The sequence below is a fragment of the Humulus lupulus genome, chromosome 4 (genome assembly GCF_963169125.1).
Source record: "Humulus lupulus chromosome 4, drHumLupu1.1, whole genome shotgun sequence".
Taxonomy (NCBI): domain Eukaryota; kingdom Viridiplantae; phylum Streptophyta; class Magnoliopsida; order Rosales; family Cannabaceae; genus Humulus; species Humulus lupulus.
The window spans coordinates 178,543,334-178,554,011 of NC_084796.1; positions in this window are offsets into that span (position 1 = coordinate 178,543,334).

Sequence of the window (10,678 nt, forward strand, 5' to 3'; positions counted from 1 at the left end):
TTTTCTTGTTGTAAGATATTCTATCATGGGGGTCATCCAGGTCGGCCTAGCGTCAATCATCTCAACCTCGCGCTTCCTGCCACGCTTGGACTTTTCAAGAATTCCACCGGTACTACATTCAAAGTCTCAGCTTCCTTGGAGGTGGCGATCTTTTCCAAAGCGTCTACATTAGCGTTCTGCTCGCGAGGAATCTACTCAACGACGCCATACTGAAATTTTGATAGCTCTTTCTTCACCTTGGCTAGGTAAGCTGCCATCTTGGTACCCCGCGCTTGGTATTCCCCTAACACTTGATTGACCACGAGCTGGGAAACGTTATAACACTGGACAACCCTGGCCTTCAATTCCTTTGCCACTCTAAGCCCAGCTGACAAAGCCTCGTACTCGGCTTCATTGTTCGATGCCTCGAACCCGAATCGTAGCGCGGTATGAAATCAATGCCCTTCTGGAGAAATCAATATGATCCCAGCTCCGGGCCCGTTCTCATTAGAGGAGTCATCCATGAATATTCTCCACAACATCTGTACTGGTTCTTTCAAAAGCTATTCTTGAAATTCAATGCATTCAGCCATGAAGTCAGCAAGGGCCTGGCTTTTGATCGTAGTCCGTGGTACGTACAGTATTTCGAACTGACTGAGTTTGATTGCCCATTTTAAGAGACGTCCCAACGTTTCAGGTTTTTGTAATACCTGCCTTAGAGGTTGGTCAGTCATGACATGGATTGAATGGGACTGGAAGTATGGTGTAGCGACCCAAATTTGCTAATAAGGCTTGGAGCCTTGATTAGTGTGCCTGGAGGGAAATAATTGTTATATTGTATTAATTTATGTGAATTTAATGAATATGTGGTTAGAATGCATGTGTTAGGTGATTAAATATGCATGTGGGCCCCATTTGGTTGTTAGGGGCATAAATGTAATATATGTGATATTTTCGATATAATGGTGACATATCTGTGATGCATGTTCCGAGACGGTCCTAGAGAGTTATTCCTCTTAAAGTCACAACGGGATTAAATACTCGGCTCGGGAGGAGCCTAGGGGTATTTCGGGAATATTATAAATTTAGTTGGGGACTTTTAATTAATGGTTAATGGCATTTTAGTAGCTTGGGTAACCATAGGTAACCATTGAGGATAGTTACTCTAGGTGAGAAAATGGTAAATTTGTAAGAAGATAGGAAAGGTCTAAGCTGCCCTTGAGGATTAGTTAGAATATGGGTTAGATGGAAGGGTAAATGGGTCTTTTGGCTAGGATTTAAATAACTATGGCTGAGTGGGAAAGCTATTCACGTTTTCTACACTTGGACAAATTCAGCTCTTGCTGAAAGTGAAGGAAAAGCTAAGAAGCAAGAAGGAAAGGAAGGAAGGGCAAATCTCTTGGGATCAAGAAAGGGGTTTAGGGCTGAGATTAGAGCAATTGAATTCAAGCTTTAGCTCAAGGGTGTGTTAATCACAGAGGTAAGAAATTCATCCATGGGTTTTCTTTAAAGTTTAAGCTTGTTCTGAGGGTTTGAGAATAAGGGTTGAAGCTGAATTTGCAGCTTGTTGTTTGTGAGAATTCAGCTGGGAATCAAAGGGATTTAGCTAGGAGTTGGAGTAGGAAGAAGCCCAAGGTCGAATTCCATCTTGAGGTATGAATTCCATGCATATTCGAAAGTTATTTCTGGTTTAGTTTAAGAATTCTGAAGGCTGGTTTAAGCTTTGCAAGGGCTGGTTTAAGTTTTGAGAATTTTGAACCACTAAGTGATTCTTGAGTTTGATTCTGTATCTAGGCCTGTTGTTGATGTTTATAAGTTGTTATATGGATTATTTGGGGTTTTGAATTGAATTTGGGACTTAGGTAAGTCTTGGTAATGATTTGGGAGTGTTTTGGCTCGGGGAAAACCCAGAATTCTGGGTTCGCGTAGGGGTGCCGCGGCCCTGTTCTTCTGTGTCGCGGCACTAGGCTGCATCAGTGGACGGGGGCCCTTCTGGGCGCTACGGCCCTCATAGGGTGGCGCTGCGGCACTAGGCCATTTCTGGGCAGGGGGAAATTTTAGTTTTTAGGCTTTTGCCCAGGGGGTTCAGGGGACGCTTCCGCCACCTTGGGTGGGGATCCGGGAGGTACCGAGAGCTCAGGATTGGTTCCGGAGGATGTTTTCGAATTGATTAGTAATGGGAGTGTTGTCTATGTCTTGTGACTAGGTTCTCGATGAGGCTCGGATTAGAGGATCGTGCTCGAGGGTTCAGTGCTCAAGAAGCTCAGGACACATGTGAGAAAGCTGTTGCACCCATAGAGTAGCGACCCAAATTTGCTAATAAGGCTTGGAGCCTTGATTAGTGTGCCTGGAGGGCAATAATTGTTATACTATGTTAATTTAATGAATATGTGATTAGAGTGCATGTAGAGTGATTAAATATGCATGTGGGCCCCGTTTGATTGTTAGGGGCAAATTGGTAATTTTAGCCCGTTGAGGGCATAAATGTAATATATGTAATATTGTTGATATAATTGTGAAGTATTTGTGATGCACGTTCCGAGACGGTCCTAGGGAGCTGTTTAGCTAGAAAGTCACAACGGGGTCAAATACCCGGCTCGAGAGGAGCCTAGGGGTATTTTGGAAATATTATTAGGTGATCGAGAATTATTGAATAGTGATTAGCAATAGCAATAGTTTAGACATGTCGGGATTAAATGAGGATTTTATGGTACACTTGAGGATTTAGCGGGGTGTGTCAAAAGACAAAATTGCCCTTGGAAAGGTTTGAGAACTTAAGTTAGCTTAAAGGGTATTGAGGTCATTTTAGGCAGATGGATATGCTCAATTTGGGGGCTGGGACTCTAGAATCAGCTAGCAAAAGAAGACAGAAGAAAAAAAAAGGGGAACCTAATCTCTCTGTCTCTCTCTATCGATGCTCTCTTTCTCCCTCTCTAAGGTGACTGGTTTTGAAGGATTCTAGGCTAGAGTTCAAGGGATTCAAGGCTAGGAATTAGGAGATTGACCCAGGCTCAAAGGTAAGTTTTATTCAGTATTTTGATTGAATTCCGCAGAGAAATATTAAGGTTAAGAGCTGATATGTGTGGCTGTTTGGTGGGTTCTTGGGGATGAAGCTTGCCTTGGTTCAGTTTGGGAATAAGAGGGATTTGCTTGAAGTGGGATATAGAGAAGGCTCAGGGGAGAATTTCTACTTGAGGTAAGGGTTTAATGCATCTCTGATATGTATTAGCTGTTGTGGTTTAAGTTTCTGGTTTATTGGTTTAAGTTTATAAAGTTTTAAACCAATTTGTGAATTGGGGATTCGATTGTGTGTTTAGGCTTGTTGTTGATGTTTCTGAGTTGTTAGATAGTTTATATGGGGTTTTGGATTGAATTTGAGACTTGGGTATGCCTTGGTATTGATTTGGGAGTGTTTTGGCTCGGGAAAATGTTGGGGAAAAACCCAGAAATCTGGGTTTGCGAAGGGGCGCCGCTGTGCTAGGCTGCAGCTGGGGACGAGGGCCATTCTGGGCGCCGCGGCGCTAGGCCATTTATGGCCAGGGGAAAATTTTGGTTTTTAGGCTTTTGGCCAGGGGGCTCGGGGGATGCTTCCGCTACTTTGTGTGGGTTTCCGGGAGGTCCCGAGGGCTCGGGTTTGGTTTCGGGAAATGCTTTTGTAATAGTTATTAATGGGGGTGTTATTTATGTGTTGTGACTAGGTTCTCGGAGAGGCTCGGATTAGAGGACCGTGCTCGAGGGTTCAGTGCTCTAGAATCTTGGGACACAGGTAAGAGAACTGTTGTACCCATAGAGCAGGGCGAGGCCCCATAGTTGTGTTGCAGGGCACAACCCTATATGATTATCTGTTGGGTGTAGCCCATTGATTATGTAGTTTATGTTTAAATTATGTTGTGTATGCAAATATGTGAATGATCGGCTAAGGCCGGGAACGACGAAGGGCGGGAACGGTGAAGGCCGGGAACGGTAAAGGCCGAGAATGGCAAGGGGCCGGGAGCAACATTTAGCACATGGAGTGTGAGTTGCCAGGGTAGGACCCTAGGGGATACCTGGGATATCCTTACGGTGTAGACCGCAACTCAGGGCCTGGTAAAGCGCCTGAGATGGCATGGCCGTATGTGTTAGCTTGATGACAAACTGGTTATATGCTAGGTGGTTCATATGTATATGTTATCTATTTATGTGGAGTTTTCTTGCTGGGCTTCGGCTCACAGGTGCTTTGTGGTGCAGGTAAGGGCAAGGAGAAGGTGAACCGATCATGAGTATGGAGAGTGTGACGTGACGCGTACATGTCTGGTCTTCCTGGCTGCCACGACCAAGGGTATTTTTGGAACTTGTTTGTAAAGAATCCTATTTTGTCGTTTAGCCGACCATGAGTATATTTTGAGTTGTAAATATTTGTAAACAGTATTTTGGGATCCCAAATGTTAAATGTTTTACGACTTTCAGTAAATGAGATTATTTTCAAAGTTTATGTCCCTGTTTATGATTTAATTACACGTTTACCTTAAAACCTCGATTAGCGAGTTAGAAGCACATTTTAAACTCACTTAGTAACGGCTCTAAGGAAGTAGGGCGTTACACATAAAGCAGGGCGAGGCCCCATGGTTGTGTTGCAGGGCACGACCCTATATGATTATGTGTTGGGTGTAGCTCATTGATTATGTTAGTATATGCTTAAGTTATGTTTTAATTACGCTATGTATGCATATATGTGAATGAACGGCGAGGGGCCGGGAACGGTGAAGGCCGAGAATGGCAAGGGGCCAGGAGCAATGTTTAGCACGTGGAGTGCGAGTTGCTAGGGTAAAACCCTAAAGGATACCTGGGATATCCTTACAGTGTAGACCGCAACTTAGGGCCTGGTAAAGCGCTTGAGACGGTATGGCCGTATGTGTTTAGCTTATTGACAAATTGGTTATATGCTAAATGGTTCATATGCATATGTTATCTATTTATGTGGAGTTTTCTTGCTGAGCTCCAACTCACGGGTGCTGTGTGGTGTAGGTAAGGGCAAGGAGAAAGTCAACCAACCATGAGTATGGAGAGCGTGACGCGACGCGTACATGTCTGGTCTGCCTGGCTGCCACAGCCAGGGGTATTTTTGGAGGTTGTTTGTAAAGGACCCTATTTTGTCGTTTAGTCGACTTAAAGTATATATTTTGATTTGTAAATAATTATAAACAATATTTTGGGATCCCAAATGTTAAATATTTTATGATTTTCAGTAAATGGAATTCTTTTCAAAGTTTATGTCTCTGTTTATGATTTAATTACACGTTTACCTTAAAACCTCGATTAGCGAGTTAAAAGCACGTTTTAAACTCACCTAGTAACGGCTCTAAGGAAGTAGGGCGTTACAACTTGGTATCAGAGCGAGCCAAGGTTTATTGGTTCTGGAGATTGACCGAACATGTACGCTCGCAGTCAGTGACAAGCTCGACTCAGGGTTTGTTGGTATGGTTGAATAATATGCTTGAATATGTGTTTGAATGCCTTGTTTGCCTGCTTATTTCATATAGGGCATGATGAATGAGTTAACATATGCTTGATGTCAGGGCATGGCCCGACGTGTGTTATGTGCTGTCTGTATGTTATATGGATTGCTGTTCATGGTTGGCTGTTGTGATTGGGAGGTGGTATTGGACTTTGTTATCATGCCTGATGAGCGGCGTCATTGATTGCAAGCATATAGTTGTGATGCCTCGGCAATCATCTAGACTCTGCGATAGTTGGGCCGAGGATGACAATCAGGGTCAGGATCCTCCACCTGCCCCACAGAATTGGTAAGAAATGTTTGCTGAAATGGAAGCGAGATTGCAGAGAATAGAGGAAGAACTATGCTAGTTGAGGCAGCAGGGCCCTCCGCAGGTCACTGGGCTGCCAATTCAGCAAGGTGCAGCGCCAGTGCCGGTTCAGCTTGTGGTTGAGAACAGGTGGGAACCTCTGTATGAAAGATTCAGAAAGCAGCATCCTCCCACCTTTGAGGGTGGGCCAGACCCACTGCGGGCAGAACAGTGGATGAATATGGTTTCCTCTATCTTGGATTTCATGAGGGTTGAGGGAAACGAGAGGGTTGCCTGTGCCAGTTATATGTTCAGAGAGGATGCCCGCATCTAGTGGGACGTTGTGGTTCAGAGAAGGAATGTGGCAGTTATGACTTGGGAAGAATTCAAGAATATCTTTAACGAGAAATATTACAGTGTGGCAGTCCGAGCTACAAAGGTTGACGAGTTCATCAACCTGACTTAGAACCGGTTGAATGTGACAGAATATGCTCTGAAATTTGATCGATTGGCGAAGTTTGCGCCAGATTTAGTGCCGACTGATGCGGCACGAAGAGACAGATTTGTTCGGGGGTTGAATGTTATGATTGCCCGTGATGTGAAGATCACCTTGGATCCGGGGTCTACTACTTATGCCCAGGTTGTGGACAAGGCCCTTACAACTGAAGGGGCCGAGGACCAGATATGGAGAGAAAGCGCTGTTAGGCACGATGTCAGGAGGACAATGCCTCCTTTTGTTGGGTCCAGTCAGGGTAGTGGCCCTAGTGAGCAGAAAAGGAAGGCCCCAGATTCCTTCGTTCCTCCCAGTTTCGATAGGAGGGTACGAGGTGCTTTTAGTGGCCGTCAGGGCAGTGGTGACAACTGGAGGAGTTTCCCAATGTGTCCTCAGTGCAGACGGCGACATCAGGGTGAGTGCAGGATCAGGGCCTGCTTTGTCTGTGGGAGTGCCAATCATTTGAAAAAGGACTGTCCACAAGTCAGGAAGGAGGAGCCGAAGCAGGGAGACAGTCTTGCTTCTGCCAGAGTGTTTACCTTGACTCAGACTAAGGCGGAGGCTAGCCCCTCAATTGTGACAGGTCAAATTTCTTGTGCTGGGTCTTTGTATACTGCATTGTTTGATTCGGGAGCTACCCACTCGTTTGTGTCTGCTAGGATGATAGATCAGCTGTGTAGACCTAGTGTTGTGTATGCTAGGGGTTTTCACACCTTGTTGCCAACTGGGGAACTGGTAGTCTCTAGGAGATGGATTAGGGCTTTACCAGTAGAGGTAGACGGTAGGGAATTTTCTGTTGATTTGATTGAGCTTTCGATGGATGACTTTGATATGATCTTAGGAATGGATTGGTTAGCAAAATATGGGGCAAGGATTGACTGCAAGCGCAAGATGATGACTTTTGAACTTGAAGGGGAGGTGCCCTTTGTATTTGTGGGGATGTCTAGTGGACAGTGAATACCTATTATTTCAGCATTGAGAGCTAGAGACCTGATGCAGGAAGGTTGCATAGGATTCCTAGCAAATGTTGTGGACATCTCTAAGGTTGAGTCGGTTGGACCAGGTGAAACTAGATTGATGTGTGAATTTCCAGACTTATTTCCAGCAGATCTGCCGGGCTTGCCCCCGCAGCGGGAGATTGACTTTGTTATTGAGTTAGCGCCAGGGGTGGAGCCAGTATCTAGGACGCCTTACAGAATGGCTCCAGCAGAGTTAAAGGAGCTGAAGATTCAGTTGCAAGAAATACTTGATTTGGGGTTCATCAGACCGAGTTTCTCGCCATGGGGTGCTCCAGTGTTGTTTGTTAAGAAGAAGGATGGATCTCTTAAGATGTGCATTGACTACAGGGAGCTGAACAAGCTGACTATTAGTAATAAGTATCCATTGCCTAGGATCGATGATTTATTTGATCAGTTACAGGGGAGTACAGTGTTTTCTAAGATTGATCTCCGGTCACGTTACCATCAGTTAAGGATTAAAGAGGAGGACATACCAAAGACCACTTTCCGAACAAGGTATGGACATTATGAATTCCTAGTTATGTCATTTGGATTAACCAATGCCCCGGCAGCTTTTATGGATATGATGAATAGGATTTTTAAGGATTATTTGGATAAGTTCGTGATTGTATTCATCGATGATATCTGTGTGTACTCTCATTCTGAGACAGAGCACGAGCAGCATCTACGGTTGGTTTTACAGCGGTTAAGGGAGCATAAGTTATATGCTCAGTTTAGCAAGTGTGAGTTTTGGCTACCGCAAGTCACGTTTCTGGATCACATTGTCAGTAAGGAGGGGATTCTGGTTGACCCAAGTAAGATAGAGGCAGTTAGAGACAGGCCTAGACCGAGTAATGTTCCTAAAGTGAGGAGTTTTCGGGGTTTAGCAGGATACTATCGGCGATTTGTTGAGGGATTCTCCAGAATAGCTATGCCTTTGACATAACTGACAAAGAAGAAGACAAGGTATGGCTGGACAGACAGATGTGAGAACAGTCTTTAAGAGTTGAAGCGACGACTGATCACCATGCCAGTGTTGAGTCTGCCAACAGATAATGAGAAGTTTGTGGTTTACTGTGATGCTTCCAGACAGGGTTTGGGGTATGTGCTGATGCAAGCTGGTAAAGTGATAGCCTATGCATCGAGACAGTTAAAGGAGTATTAGCAGAGATATCCCACGCATGATCTGGAATTGGCAGCGGTGGTATTCGCACTTAATATTCGGAGACATTATTTATATGGTGAGAATTGTGAGATATACACTGACCATAAAAGTTTGAAGTATTTCTTTACTCAGAAGGATCTAAATATGCGCCAAAGACGGTGGCTAGAGTTGGTTAAGGATTATGATTGTGATATCCTATACCATCCTGGGAAGGCTAATGTAGTAGCTGATGCATTAAGCCGGAGAGGCCCAGGACAGTTGTTCAGTTCAAGACAGATATCTGATAAGCTAGCTGAGGAGATGACTAGAGCAGGAATAGAGTTGGTAGTTGGCCGGTTAGCCAACATCACTCTTCAGTCTACACTCCTTGAGAGGATCAAGGAGGTGCAGGGGAAAGATTCCCAGTTGAGAGGTCACAGAGAGAACGTCTTAGTTGGAGTGGCTAAGGACTTTTCTCTTTCGGATATGGGATTATTAAAGTATAAGGGTCGGATTTGTGTTCCGATGGATTCTGTTATTCGACGGGAGATTCTAGATGAGTCGCAGACCACTCCCTACTCTTTACATCTAGGTACGACGAAGATGTACCAAGACTTGAGAGCTTTATATTGGTGGTCGGGCATGAAAAGGGATGTGGTGGATTATGTGGCCAAGTGTTTAACGTGTCAGCAGGTCAAGGCTGAACATCAGAGGCCAGCAGGGTTGCTGCAGCCTCTAGGGATTCCGGAGTGGAAGTGGGAGGACATTACCATGGACTTTGTGGTTGGTTTGCCGAGAGCTGTGGGATAGCACGACTCGGTGTGAGTGATTGTGGATAGGTATACCAAGTCAGCCCACTTTTTGCCTGTCAGGACGACTTATATTGTGGAGTAGTATGCTGAACTATATGTGTAGGAAATTGTTCGACTTCATGGAGCTCCGAGGTCGATAGTCTCTGACAGAGACCCCACCTTCACCTCCAAGTTTTGGGAGAGCCTGCAGAAAGCTATGGGCATGCAGTTACAGTTTAGTACCGCTTATCATCCTCAGGCCGATGGACAGTCTGAGAGAACGATTCAGATATTGGAAGACATGTTGTGAGCCTGTGTATTAGACTTTGGGGGATCTTGGAGTAAGTATCTTCCTTTGATTGAGTTCTCGTATAATAACAGCTATCAAGCGACTATCGGAGTGGCTCCGTATGAGATGCTATATAGGAGGAAGTGTAGATCACCTATCCATTGGGACGAGATGGGTGAGAGAAGTTATTTGGGTCTTGAGATGGTTCAGAGGACCAATGAGGCAATTGAGAAGATTAGAGCGTGAATGCTCGCCTCCCAGAGTAGCCAGAAGAGTTATTCAGAACTGAAACGCAGGAGTGTGGAATTTCAGGTTGGAGACCATGTGTTCCTTAGGGTTTCACCTCTGAGAGGAGTGAAACGATTTTGCGTTTGGGGCAAGTTGAGCCCTAGGTTTGTAGGCCCTATCGAGGTTCTGGAGCGGGTTGGGGAGGTAGCCTATAGGTTGGCGATGCCTCCAGCCTTATCAGGGGTTCATAATGTTTTTCATGTATCCATGCTCTGAAAGTATGTATCAGATTCAACACACGTACTGAGTTATGAAAGTTTGGAGCTGGACCAGGATTTTTCCTATGAGGAGAAACCGGTTCGGATTCTTGACCGGAAAGATAAAGTTTTGCGGAGCAAGACCATTCCTTGGTGAAAGTGCTGTGGAGAAACAGCAAGGTTGAGGAGGCGACATGGGAACTTGAATTAGACATGCGGGAGCAGTATCCCGAGTTGTTCAGGTAATTTCGAGGACGGAATCTCTGTAAGGAGGGGATACTTGTAGCGACCCAAATTTGCTAATAAGGCTTGGAGCCTTGATTAGTGTGCCTGGAGGGAAATAATTGTTATACTGTATTAATTTATGTGAATTTAATGAATATGTGGTTAGAATGCATGTTTAGGTGATTAAATATGCATGTGGGCCCCATTTGGTTGTTAGGGGCATAAATGTAATATATGTGATATTTTCGATATAATGGTGACATATCTGTGATGCACGTTCCGAGACGGTCCTAGAGAGTTATTCCGCTTAAAGTCACAACAGGATTAAATACTCGTCTCGGGAGGAGCCTAGGGGTATTTCAGGAATATTATAAATTTAGTTGGGGACTTCTAATTAATGGTTAATGGCATTTTAGTAGCTTGGGTAACGATAGGTAACCATTGAGGATAGTTACTCTAGGTGAGAAAATGGTAAATTTGTAAGAAGATAG